The sequence below is a fragment of the Ischnura elegans genome, chromosome 4 (assembly GCF_921293095.1).
Source record: "Ischnura elegans chromosome 4, ioIscEleg1.1, whole genome shotgun sequence".
In the NCBI taxonomy this organism is placed as follows: Eukaryota; Metazoa; Arthropoda; class Insecta; order Odonata; family Coenagrionidae; genus Ischnura; species Ischnura elegans.
In genome coordinates, this window is record NC_060249.1 from 107,908,145 (window position 1) to 107,923,230 (window position 15,086).

General features: G+C 40.3%; 1 protein-coding gene across 1 annotated transcript in view; it reads right to left on the reverse strand.

The window, feature by feature from the left end:
- Window positions 1-15,086, reverse strand: part of LOC124157874 (cadherin-related tumor suppressor) — a 571,438-nt gene that overhangs the window by 171,475 nt on the left and 384,877 nt on the right. The window lies entirely within an intron of this gene.

Here is a 15,086-nt window from a genome sequence, read left to right on the forward strand (position 1 = left end):
GGATATTTATCATTAAATATAAAATAATCAACACGTCTAACAAACGAAGCTCTCACAACTGCTGGCAACTATTACAAACAATCACAACAATAGCTTCGCGTGATGTTTAGGCACCTTTGACGTCATCGAGGCTTCGTCGGCAGTGGCTTGGGGGGTGAGGGAGTTTTTCCCGCGCTTTAAAATTCGTTATATTTATCATTAAATAACTCGCGAAGGAAAACTCAGATTTACATGCGGTTTTCTTTGTTGTATTCAGAAAATAATTTTCTGTCCGCCTATGAAATAAAAAAAATTCATGCAAGTTCCCCATTTCAGACCACCCCTATCTTAAATTGACTTCAATAAAATATAGTCATCAAATAATTATTTTCTAATTACAAATAGAATTTACACTATGAGATACATTTCAAAGAAAGCGCAAAATATTCTTTTCCAACGGAGGCCAAATTTTGCGGCGCCATACTAATTGCTATGACATACACAGAATAACATTTTTCTCTTCTTGCAAGTTGAATATTATTCATTATTAGAAAGGAATAAATGCCATATCGAAGACTAAGTTTTAACAACGAGTATCTCAAAAATAGCAACTTTTCAGGAGGGCAACAAAACGATTTATTTGTTTAATTGTATATAATTTTAATTGGAATTAAATACAAAAAGTACATACAACTGAAAAAGAAGCATACATTTGCAAACAAAGAGTTGTTTTTTGCTTGATTTTTTTTCATTAACAGTATTAACTCAGACCGGCCAAATTTTGAGATACATGTTGTTAGATCTTAGCCATCGATATATGCTTTACAATAAGCAAAGCCGAAAGATAGAAGCTATGTTTTTTTCCACACGAGTTATTTCTGGTCCACATGCATAAATTACTCGCAAACACACTGACTACCACAATTACGCACATTGCGGGCACAAATTCTCTGTGATTCCAAATCACAGAAGGGCCGCCATTACCCATGGAGAGTATACAATGCCTTTCACGATTATGGTGTTTTAGAAAATTAATATACAACAAAAGCTAACATCAAACACAAAGAACTACCATGATTACAATTTGATTGAAGGCAGCAACCGCATATGAAAATTGAGATTAAGAGCAAAGCGGATAAGCGATCACTACGGCTAAAATTAGACAGCAAAATTTCAACAGACATCATTTTCACTTCAGAACAATTTTTTCTGTAACGACAAGCACTTTATAATGATGTCGTGACATTGAAGATCGTCGCAAAAATTTAATGACTATCTGTGAACATTTTTCAGCGTCGCATTCCCACACTCGAGAGAAGAGGCTTACATCGGAGCGATATGTCACTTAGCCCGGTTTAATACGTATCCCTCTTCCCTAATTGCGCAATACGCGCAGGCGTATGTGCGCGATTAGAAGGAAGGATGAGTGAAGGAGAGAGAAGAAGAAAGATGGTTTGGGCCAATCTGGGGATCGAAGAGACGGAGGGAGAGAAGAAGATATAAAGAGGAGTCGTTCTCCTCTGCGGACACCTCATGGCGGATCATTAGCGATTGCGTCGAGCAGCCAGGAGCACCGTCAAGATTCCTAGGCCAATCAAAATAGGCGAAAGTAAAAAGTGCTCGGTAGCGGAGGTCGACACCGAGAGGACCAATTACTCATCCGACGCAAGGTCTCTCGCCGCTGACCGCGCGTAAGGGGACTGACTTACTCCCGGCCACACACGTGCTCACGAACCCGCCGTACTTTTTTCACTTATTTCCTTCCCGCTCCACCCTCATCAATCGCGCCTGTACTATGCCTGGGCGATATAACGAAGTATTAGAAAATACCACGACATTGACGTATTTCGGGAATCCTTTTAGTGAGTTTTGACCATTGAAAATTAATGGCTCTCCGATGAAAACGTAATAAGTCACCCAATTACAAAAACAAAAACTTGCATCCGATAAAAATATCACAATTAAATATCGTTGTATAAAATGCGATTAAAATCGCCCCAAAAATATCACGATATATCATGTGATTGATTATATAATCTCATACAACGTGAAATTTTATCAGAAAGCAATTTATTAACAAGATTAATCACCTGATACCATTCTAAGTTGCGATTAGACAATAGTTATCTTTCCGGTATTAGCTATCGCAATCGCCACTGATAGATACTTAAAAATTATTGAAATGCGTTACTGAATTATCAGTAGCACCCAGGCTAACCCTTTACCAACGAGAAGGGTAGCCACACACACCCTCTTGTTGGGCAAACTCCTTCATACATCCAAATGTTAAAACATCCATCTTCTATATTATTTCCACTGTATAGATACCTTTTTCTCAACTTATACGCAACCAAACTCTACAAATGAGGTACAAAAATGCACAGAATTAATCAGACAACATGCGACGGCACATTTTACTCCCTAAATATTGCTATTGTTTCCTAAAATTGGTTTTTAAATGATTAAAAAAAAAAGGTAAATCTTCCTGACGTTAACGGCGCACAAGCTGATACATTTGTTGATTTGCAACAATATCTCGTATTCTTTAAATAACTTTTATCAAAATGCGGCTGATTCCACGTTCAAGTCTCCCGTTGATACGTAAGTATGAGTCATCATGTGCGTGTAACAGAGGGTAGTGTAATTAACTTCCAATGTTGTGTTTAAAGAGGTCTTCTAACCTCAATTTGTACATGAACATTCCAATTAAATTTGTACATAAGACCCTGCCTTTTTTTACTACATTTTAAAATTAGAAACGCGCCTATCCCTCTGTGGACCTGCATTGAAAAGAGCGGGGGAAGCCCGCTGGGAGCGGGCGCAGCACACTCGTCTTGCTTATTGATTCAAAGATACCCATTAAAAAAATGTACCCATTTTCGTGCCGAAACTGGAAGGGGTTCTCATTTTTTAATAGCAGTTCTTTGATATTTTATTTTCTCCCTTCTAAAACCTTCCACTTTGTTTTGTCTCGACGGCGACTGTCTGAGAGAGGATGCGACATGGAAAGATACTCGCCCCATCGGACACATAACACATCCCTACAATCCGCATGATTGGTCTCCTGAGCAACCTCCAACTCACCCACGAGTAAAAATCAAATTATCAAGCTCGAGTGATTCATACAATACGATTTTACGACCGATTTTGAATACACCACTCAGGAGATACACGGAAGTTGGGTACTTTCCTTAATGTAAGAATTGATGAAAGGAATAACTGTTGACTCTTTCATGCTAACGGTATAAGAGATGAACCCACAGAATTCAGCACCTGATTTGTAGTTTTCTACATGTTGAATCAAGATAATCATGCATGAAATAATTATATGAATAGCTTCTCAAAATTAAGCAGGATAAAAAATGCGTTACAGAGAGGGAATAGCAACATGAGTACCTTCAAACTAGCTATATTAAAAAAACGGCAATAGCAACTGCCCCTTCTTGGGAATTACAGTGATAATGCCTTGAACATAATTTCTAATGAACGAAGAAAGAATGTCTTCCAAATATTTAAGCTAAAGTAGCAATGATAGGCACAGCAAAAGAAAAGCAAATGAACTCAGAGAAATACGCAAACAGTTCACAAGCTGTGAAGCTTTTCAAGCATCAACATTCATTAAAAAAATATTTGAACAAAATTATGTAGGGCGTAACAGGTTAGATTACGATCATTCCCCACTTTAAGGCCCAGACGGTGCAGTTGTGGTATTTAACGATGCGATGGGCCATTTAAAACCTTTAATACCGTTTAAATCGTTCTACGGAGGTCTTGATAAGATAAAATTGGAACGACTTTTTAACCTAAGATAATATATGCTGAAATAAAGAGGCGACTCTGCAAGATGTTACATAAACAGTCGGGAATGTATTTTCAAATTGATTTCAACATTACGAGAGGCATATTTAAAAATGAAATGTAGTTTGAAATTATCTTAATTTCATGCACCACGATCACGACTAACAAATTTACTAGAGCCATATGCTTAATAATATATTCCGATTGCATCGAATAATTTGGGCCTGGAAAGGGCAGTATTTGACGCTACGCTATCAGCAGAAACTTGGGATGACTAAATGATCAAAATTACAAATAGTATTTCATGGCTCTATCTCGTTTTCTTATCAAGCCAGTCGAGAGGCAAGCAACAGGCCAGCTAGGAATAAGTGCAGGACGCAAACCGAACATCTTGGCTCATTTACATTTCATTCGTTCTCCATTTCGGTCACGAGAGACTTAAGGATTTCATTGACCTCCACGGAAACTGCTGACCACAACCACCAACCAGTTTTCCACCAAAAGAGATGCATCAGACTTATTACACGGGTAACGATTCCCCGTCATAAATTCTGTCCAATTTCCTTCGATGGACACGATAAATTGATTTTCACGACGCCTAAAGGTATATTTGGCTTTCATGATTTTCTTGCTGACGCAAATCGACTGTAAACCCTTAAATGGACTCGTTGGTGACTTATATGAACATTTGTGAAAATAAAAACTCATTTGATCATTAAAATACACAAATATTAGCTTCATTTTAATGGTAATTATCGAAACTGCTTCATAAAAAAAACGAAAAATTTGGTTGAAAGTTCTTCAGGAATCCATTTTATCATATTACCTTTTACTATAAGTGTAAAATAAAATAATTTTGTAAATTTTGAACTTCGATAAGGACAAAGGAATTTCTTAAATCCACCCAAGCAAGAATGATAGATGGAGTCTGTAGCTATTATATGGATTCAGATGAATAAGAGAACTGTTTGCATCTTGGCTATTCAAATAAAGGTGATCCTTGTCTCCTATGCATAATTAGCTAACGATGGGAGACAAGTCTTTTTTTCTTCCGCTCTTCTGGCGAGGAACGTGTGGGGACCCATCGATATGAAAGGATGGGGCGAGAGGCAGTTTCGAAAAGATAAGGAAGGACTGAAGGAGGAGGAGGAGGAGGGACAGTTAAACGCCTTAATTTGGGTGAAATTGACATCATCCGGTTCCACAGAGGTCCTAAAACGTAGCCATAAACAAACAAAATGATATAATGGAAGGAATGAAAATCATACCGAGCAGGAAACGGAGAGGGAAAGAAGATGATGACATCATGATTGCATTTATTCCAAGATTTACTAAATAGAAAACAGGCTGAGCAGTTCTTCCTGAACAATGAGAAAAGAATGCTATGAAAAGTGAGTGGGATCATTAGGGACTTTAATCGGTGTATTGTCAATGGGCACTGAAGTGCAGAAATATGAACGCATTCTGAAATCGTCTCACCAACATTTCTTAAAAACCTTTGTGAAGAGTAGGAGGGGAGAAATTACTATCACCAGAAAATTAGGCATTAGTATTAGAAATTTTCAGATGGGCCAAAGACGTTAGTATGTGTACCTTCCTATTATAAGAGGAGTATTTTCTTTAGGAGTAAATGAGGAGGTGAGAGAAAATATGGCAAAGAGAGAAGTAAGGATGCCTAAAATACTTAGTCACCCATCGAAAGTACTGAAAATACTAAGGAACCGTCAAACAGCTTTTTCGATATTTATCAAATTTAGCTATAACATCTAGTTGTTTACCAATCTGATGAGTTTTTGTTTCTAACAGCTGATCATTTCAGTAATCAACTGAAAAAGCAAGGGTATACGACGTTTTACGATGTTTTTTTCATTAATATTCTCTAATAATGGCTGATGACGAAAAACTGCATTTAAAAAAATGGGTAAGGACTACTTGAAATATTACTCTTGAACTCTTTCGGAATTAGTATTGAAACCATGGTTGATTTTAAGTTATTACGATATTTTTAGGAAAAAAGTTACTGCCTTAGGTTTTGAGTTGTACGTGACATTATCTTCCCAACAAAATTAGCCAGAAAACCTTTCATTAACATGATAGGATTGTAATATGCCGTCTGCCAATTTTTCACTGAAAACATTTCTCATAGAAGAACTGAAAATGCGAACAGCTTAGAAATTATTCATTGGTAAATACTCGATTCCTTTCTATTTTTACAATTCGAATGCCCTGGTGAGAATTAATGGAGTTGGGCGGCGAGAATTTACACGCGCAGCTCGGGAGCGGGACCGGAGAGAAATAAAAGAGACGGGCGGAAGAAAGGCAGCGACGTCTTCGAGCTCACAGCGAGCAACATTCGCATACACAGATACGCACTCTAGGGGGAGAATAGGAGCGGTAAAAAGGGGCGGAGGGGGGGGGGGCATAGCAGACGCCACAGAGAGGACGGAAGATGAGAGAGAGAGAAAAGTGAAATGGTATGCATTCCTCTGAGATAGTAGGCAGGGGTATGTATGCGAGAGTAGGGGGAGAGAAAGAGTCACTCTGTCGGCGTTAATCATTTCTTGCGCGGTGTCCTCTAGGATCGCGGAACCCCCCCTTCCGTCTTTCTCTCTCAGCATCGCATACGGGGGTCGTCCGCCCCGACCCACGTGCATGCATATACGCGAGTCGCGCTCACAAAAGCGCTCCTATCCTTCTCTCTCTCTTCACCCCGCCTTCTGTCCCACAATGCTCTTTTCTTCCCGTCCGCCACGGAGAGAAGAGAGCGGCCTTTGCTAATTGAATACACACGATAGAGAGGAGGGAGTTCGACTTTTCGGTCGCCTCGGAAGAGAGGGAGAGAGAGAGAAGCGGCACCATTTGATGGCAGACACACACACGTATATACAAAGACGTGGCGACGGAAAATACTCCCCGCCCTCGCCACAACCGCCTTTACCTGCCCGCGGAATTTTCTTTTTTGAACCCCTCCCCCCTCTCGTCCAAACACGCGAGGCGACTCGCTAAGTGTTGCGTCTACTCACCGCGAATATCGGCGGCATGCGAAATCTAACCCATGACCGAGTGCGTATGGTTAGGTAACGCCACTAGCGTGGATTTCGATCATGAGCAAATTCATCGGATAATTTTTTATGATTGTGGCTTCCATTGACGGAACCACGGAATAGGAAATGAAAATTCATATTGAACATTCCACAATTATATTACATTCCACAGAATACCATGGTTTCGACAATACTATGCCACTAAAGTTCTCAGAAATTAATAAATTGAATACATTATTTTCGCTGTGAAAGAAAAGCTTCAAAATATATTTAATTAATGTTATCAAAAGCACCAGGATTCCACAGACAATTTCTTTGGATGGGCACTAAAACATTTGCCGTAATCGTGGTGAAAATATCTGAGAGTAAGTCGGCGTCCTACCTATTACGCTACATATGTGCAAAACTTTTACTTAAATCAGCGTCTGCTATTTGGTAATTTATCGACGATAAATACCACAAGACAGTATAGAAAACCAGATTACAATAAATTGCAAAGAAATTTCGTATCAATATATTAATGATTTTATTAAATTCCTTTGTGGCAAAAGATTCATTTTCCAACATCCGTCAATTACGGCATTCCTCGTGACCAGCAGCCAGCTCCGGACTACGCTACACGGTCGAAAAATCTTAATTTTTGTGTCGTTGATCTTCTCTTCGCATCACCCAAGAGGTTTTGATATTTATGTGGCGTATATATCTCGAATTAACTTGGTGACCTTTTTTATCGTATCGATTACGAATGCAACAACTAAGTCGTGAAAGTTGATCTGAATTCACAACAACAATTTCTTTCATAACATGGTGAATATTTGGTTTTATGCCATTACTACACGAAAAATAGCATTAATTTTAATATGCTGCATTTTGAAAAAAATCAATGCGAGCAATTTTTGCAAAATTTGTTCAACTTTGATGCTTGTAGTTCGCAACTTTGGTATATTTAGTTTAGCAACCTATGAAAAACGGCATATATTGACATGAAATAGCATATTGAAAACAGCAGTGCAAAGATTTCTTCCATACTATAAAACGGAATTGGCCATCTTTGTTCGATTTGAGCCCACTATGCATCTTGTTCATGCAAAATTTGATTCATTTAATTTAACATTTCAAAAGTTAGTTCACGAGCAATGAATACACCAAAAATCTAGCGAATACCTCAATACTCAGGTAAGGAACGCACTTTGGAAGAGAAACAGTAAAAAATACATTTTAAGTAATTATAAGAAGGAATATTAAAAACCCATTTTCAGTTCCCATAAACGGCAACTGCACACACATACCTGGGTTATTTTTACTTTCTGAGAAGAACAGAATGAACGTTTGCTACAAATCATTATTACAAATAATATTTACTGAGAGACGATAAATTTGTCGCTGTAATGAAAAATAAATATCTAATTTTTTCACAGTTAGAAAATGAAATGCTTTCCATGTCACCAACTGGAGAAAAAGGAACGAACGTGATATTACTCATTACTTATTCGAGCAGAGAAAGCACTCGGTAGCCTTCTGAGGATGCATGCAAATGGCGCACAGCGTCCCAGATTAAGGTCTTTCACCTTTGACCATGGCAGTGTTTCCCTGCCCTCCGAGTCACTGCTCGTGGTTATTATCTCACGACGGATGCCACTGAAGAATGCATTCGTTACTTTGTACCTGTAATCTAAGTGGGCTAGTAAACAACTACACTGAGAACTTTGCAATCAAGAAACTGAGCAAACTCAAACGTGGTCATTAAATAGGCTACATATCTGAAAAAAGCCAAATTTAGCTCTCTGTCATAACAATGATACTAGCAAAAATGACCTTCAATAATTATTCATCTTAGTGAACCACTTCGATTAATAAAAACGCAACGCACGTAATGGAAGGCTTCAGATAAAAATTTCAAATGCTAAAATTCAAAATTGTAAAATTTAGAAACCACAATAACATTGCATTACCTCTTCAACATGTTAAATCAAAAACTTTGGAGGAAACAAAAACAGAATTTCAGACCAGAAGACAACCTTCCTCTTCAACTGAAGCTAGGAAACATTTCATTAGGATTGAAGATAGGAAACATTGAGTTCATTTTGCTGTAAAAATGCAGACATAGGGAACTCAAGGACGACTGTGAAAATCATAATACCCTTGAGAACGCGGGACGATAGTTGAATTAATAACAAACTGTATAAATGAAGAAACATTAAAATAATCATAATTATACACCACTCGGAAGGTGGCCTATCGCTTACAGACCCCCACCATAGTCGATATTCCCGTCCTAATAAACAGCCTTGCCCACAAAAGGTATAAGATTTCAACCGCGCGGTAACTTCGAGCATGCGGAACACCCGATGCGAGAGAGAGAGAATCCTTCTGATGGAAACGGCATGCATTGCCTCGGTTGGGGGCTGGCGGAGGCGGGGAGGAGGCGAGTCCGCGCATCGCAAGGCCCTCCTCCCCCGCCTCCGCGAGTCTTCCTGCTCCGCGTGGCCGTTCTCAATATTCACTCACCGCCCCCCAGTCTCCCCTTGCCATCACTCGACGGCACCCCTTAAGAGAGCTCACTCTACCACTCTATATAAAACTACAGATATAGCAGTTGCGATTGGTACTCCATTTTTGTTAAAGAATGTCATGAAGGAGAATGTTTATAAATATCTCCTCGCGTATAACGCATCTAACGTTTTTCCTCTAACGTCATGGGTAGGCAAGAGGAGAAAAAGTAAACCAAGCGTTTGAGCATTCCATATTGTAGGTACCTATCTTTGAAATCATGCAAACATGAAGGACCAATTTTTACAGCTGTTAGGTGATATCTTTCATTTTGGAGCCACAAACTTTATAAGAACATAATGAAAAACGAAAAATATCTTTGAATAGAAGTCATTTTTCCATTAAATATCAACACCAATACAAGAACTATTCTTAAATGCATTACAGATTTTAAGCGACGTCTTTAGTTATTACGAATACATATTGCATCAGAGGACGCGGAAAGATTACTGAAAGCCACTTCCCTCAACGTCAACCGTAAAATGAAAAATTTCTCGCAATGACCGTGCAGATTTATCCCTCCCTTAAAATATTCAATCAGTCAATGTTCTGAAATCCAAAGATTGATATATTGCAGCCCCCCATTCCTCCGTTTCCATAGCTAGTTCCTTTATTTCTACGACGTTCGACTCCAATGTGTCCTCTTTAACTGCTTCTAATATCCATCTCTTGGCCTCTAATGGGGAGGTTTCCTTCTATTATTCCCTAAATTATATATATGACGTCATCACAATGGCGTAATAAAATACCGAAACCAAAAATGGTGTCCCAGCGCCAACGTTAAGCAACGAAAAAGAATATCGTCATCGTCTTCAGCGACGCATTCCACTAAGGTACTGAACCCCCTTACGACGGTAATGCTTGGGGAAGGGCAAGGGTTGGGAGCAAAGGGGTGACTAGTCGCGGGAGGAAAAGGTGAAAGAAAGTACGACGCACAAGACTGTGCTGCGGGGGAGGACGGTGGAACGCCGCCGCCGCGATGCACGCCGTGGATGCTTCTCCTCCTCCCTCTCCCACACACCACCCCCCATTCTCTCTCTCTCTCGCTCCCACCCCTGTTCTCTTCCTTTCGCGGCTTCAACGTCGCATTCCTCTCAGCCAGCGTACAGAAAGAGCGGCTTCCCTCTCACGCCACCACCACTCTCCACGGCGTTGCTCATCTCCCACGCAAAACAAACGCCACCATTACCCCACTACCCTCGCTCGCTCGCCTTGCACTTCATCATTTTTGCGCTCGCGCATCGGCAGAAAAGCATTTGTTTCATCCCTCCATCTGTCCGTCTCCTTCAAACGTGGAGACTTTAACGGGCGACACCACAGAGACTTCAACGGGCGACGCCGCCGCTTAGGTCACATGGACGTGATCGATCCTCGACTTCGTCCGCAGAGAAAAATGCATCCGACCAAATGGGCGTCTTTGATTGAAGGCCAAAGGAAGATTTTGAAAATGTCTGAGCTATAGTCATAGCTAAATATAGTCGAAAAGTACGGCCAATTGCGAAAAAAAACTAGTATTTGAATCGTATTACTCTTGTGTACCAAGCACTAAAGGCATTAATGGGCAAATGTTTTAAAAGGTGTAGGTTAAGAAGACAAGAATAAAATGACTAATGAAACTTTCGGAAAGGAAGAGCACTTTTTAATGGTAAGGAATGTAAAAATAGAAACCTTAGTGGTACGATGATATTGCTTGAATCATTAGGTCAAACATTATTAATCACCAAGAGGCTTTGTAGGCATTAGAAGAAGATAGAAATCTTCTTAGAAATGAAGAAAGGAAGAACTGGACTAAAAATATTCTGAGAAGTAAATAGTTTGTGCAAGATATGACGGAGAGAATGGTGAAAAGTTTAACACTATAGGAAGATGGTCGTTTAACGGAATGACGGAGGAACTTAGAGAAGTTGCGCTACCATTACTCCACTACCCTGGCTCACATTGCACTTCATCATTTTTGCGCATACGCATCGGTAGAATAGCATTTCTTTCATCCCTCCGTCTGACCCTCTCTTTCACCCGGGGAGACTTCAACGGTCGATACCACCACTAAGGACATGCTCGTCGCGGGTACTTGAGCGGTCGTTGACCAAGTCTCCTCAGAAAAATGCACTCTGCCAGATGGAAAATTTTAGTGATTGGTGATCTTGGTTAGAATTCGACTACTTTTGCAGCTAAATTTAGCTGTAACAAATTGGAACGAGGGACTAAACGTAAAGAACTTCTTTCACCTTGGAGCAATTGAATGAGCAATTAAATTTTGCAATTTTCTTTACTGTTATTGGGTTAACCGATTTTCAATGCCCTCTGCATATCATCATTAGATCTCAAACAATCTGAGTGCTAAACAAATGTAATTTGAGTTAAGCTCTAGTAAGAAAATTATTTGTAACAAGATCAAGATGACGGAAATTTAATAAGCTATAAGCGATGTTTGTACTACAATTAATTTAACCACCCGTATCAATTCGAGACCAAAGTAACAATAGATTGTAAGAAAACAGTAACAGTGAGACACAATAACAAAGATTAATGGCTGAAGAAGACTTCAGAAGAAAGATCAGGTTGGTATTCAGAAAATGAACTCGAGATAAAAACTTATGTACGGTGAAGTAAAACAAAATATTAAGCACAAGAAAGGAAATGGGATAGAAACCTAAAAGATATAGAGGGGGAAGTTAAGTCTTACAGTAGAGTTTTCTCGGGTTTCGCACCAGGTTAGGTCCTCCATATCTCCTTCCGACGTTTCGATGAGAAACTCGCCCATCGTCATCAGGGATCCAGGAATCCAATATCTTGACGATAGGCGAGTTGTTCATCGAAACGTCGGAAGGAGATATGGAGGACGTGACCCGGTGCGAAACCCGAGAAAACTTTACTGCAATTGTTCGTCGAGAAAAAAATCAAAAATTATATCAAGTTAACTCTTACTTTCCAGTAGCCACACAGGGAATCGATAATGTTTTGGGGCGAATGGTAGGAAGAAAATAATTTTCAAATTCATTGACAACAGGGATTCGAATGAGCATCTAGGGAGCAAAATAAGAACATAGTCATTTCGAGATACGCCGTAGGGAATGATGAAAGGTATGACAGCAAAAGAGGTTATAGGAAACTGATTTCCATTTCCATTGGCGAAGGAGATGGCCTAATGGAGGAATGACAGAATATTTTTTCCGATTACCACAATTTTCAAGACTATCACCCTTCGACCCACCAATTAAATTTCTCATAAAACTTCAGATGAAAACTCAGGAGGAAGACAGCGGAGGATTTTTCGGAATACTTGGCTTTTTAATCCATCGCCTAAGCGTGGGCAGCCCGGGATCCTGTAAAACACGGTAGTGCCATTACGCACCGAGCACAAGGGCTTCCCAGCAGTCCATCAGTCTTTGTCTCGTGATATCCCCGGAAATGGATTTCAATCTTGAGACGTGCCATCACCGCGAGCACTGCAGGGGCGACACATTAAGTGCATGGCACGCTCAAAGGGGAACGATTTGTAATGTCGCTCCACCGACACAGCCATTAATAATCGTTCTCCCGTTTGGCAGAGGCTGATTTTAACGCCGAGTGTCCCTCTCCGACTCCATTCTTAATTTTTCTCGCTCCTCAAGGATGGGCGTTAATGGCTCCAGCTGTTGACACGCCTCTAAGTAATACTATCTCCCCGCAAGCCTCTCCCTGCCCTCCCTTATCTTGGAATCTCTTCCTGTATGCTTCCTCCTCCCCTCCCAAAACTCCAGCCCACTCCGCACTCGCTTTTTCTACAGCTCCGTTCCTTCCTCCGCCCATCCCCCGACCACTCACCGCTGATCCTCAAGCTCGCCCTTTGGTTCACCGTCGTCGACGACGACGCAATCGCGGGGAGAGGCGGGAAGCATGCATATCCGATAGGGTGACTCCCATTGTGCGCCACGGTGCAGCGGCCGCGGCAAGGAGAGGAGGTGGGCAGAGCATGCGACAGGGGCGGCGGAAGGGGGGGTGAGGGACAGCGGCGAATGGTAAGAATCGAACCCGCAGCGAGAACTGGGGAGATCTTCGCCCGCCTCGGGACAAGTAGAATGAGACAAGACTCCCAACACGGCCTCTCCTTTCCCATTCTTCGAGTCCCGTTCTTAGCATTTCCTTGGCCTTTTGGTGCAGCGCCATTCTCTAAGAACAACAGCCCCAACGCAGTTCCTACTCCACTGGCTACAGTTGTCCCCGAGTATTAAATTAAATTCTGGGATTGTTGATTCAACCCAGTTTTCTTACATAGATTGTCGACGAGTTTCCTTTTGGAAATACATCGATAGTAATAATACGAACAGCTGCAGTAATTTTCAACACTTTTTAATTTGCTCAACTGGTTTCAGTATTTTCCAACATTATCAATAGCTGTCTCTCTCTGTCTGACAATGCTGTGAAACCAATGAAACCGGTTGAGTAAATTATGAAGTGTGGAAAATTACTACAGCTGCTTGCATTATTACCACAGTTCATAAATATGATCATCAATGTCCCATTCTTCGAGTCCCGTTCTTATCATTTCCTTGGTTTATTGCTGTAGCGCCATTCTATAAGGACAACAGTCCCCAAGCAGTTCCTACACCACTGGCTAAAGTTGTCCTCGAGTATATAATTACACTCTAGGATTGGTGATTCAACCCAGATTTCTTCAATACGATAATCAATGATGATTAAGAGATAAAATATTTGTTTTTCTCTTATTTTTATCTAGATGATGTTGAGGGGCTGGGACAGCATTGAATGGTAAGAATTGTACCCGCAGCGAGAACTAGGGAGATCGCCCGCCTCGGGACAGGTAGAATGAGACAATACTCCCAACAAGGCCTCTCTTTCCCATTCTTACAAACCCGTTCTTAGCATTTCCTTGGTCTTTTGGTCAAGCACATTTCTCTACGAACAACAGCCCTCACGCGGTTCCAACTCCACGTGCTCACGCTGACCACGATACTTATTATGCGCCATACCTGATGATTCAACACATGCCTCAGGGAAGTCAATGATCACTAAAAGTTAAAGTTCCGGAATTTTCATGCAACATAAGATTGAGGAATAATACCTAATACCTTGGAACTGCTAATGTTACCCAATCTAATTCATTTTCATCAAATTAAGGGGAAGATTTGTGATATTTTGAAGAGGACAAGTTTTTGCGACTTAAAATCTTCTACAACAAACAGACTAATAACGAAAATTATATTGAGATAGATTTGGGTTATGAGGAACGGAATTCACTGAAAAAATATGAAATGGATGGAATGTAAAGGAAAAGACGTACTAATTACAAAATGCGATTTGTATGAAATGAAATTGAAACTGATCAACTCCACGAAAACATCGACTGAAAAATTCATCCACCGCTTCTTCAAATTATTCCTCCACAAAAATAAGCTAAATTCGATGATTGAAATGGAGTCCTCTCAGTTGAGAAAGGTCCTCCATAGAAACTCGAAATCAATAAAATGAATTTGTAACTTAGCATGCACAAAATAACAACAGAGTATTGAAATAAGCACTGGCAATTTTACACGATTGTAAATGTTCATTCCGGCCTAGGTGTTGATGCTACTAATTCCTCTTCAAGGTAAAAAATGTTCGGAACCATTGGAACCATTTTGTTCCTTGAAGATGGCGTAGTAACATTGAAACCTAAGCCTGAGTTAAAGTTTATAATCATGTAAAATTGCAAGTATTTATTTCGATATGAAA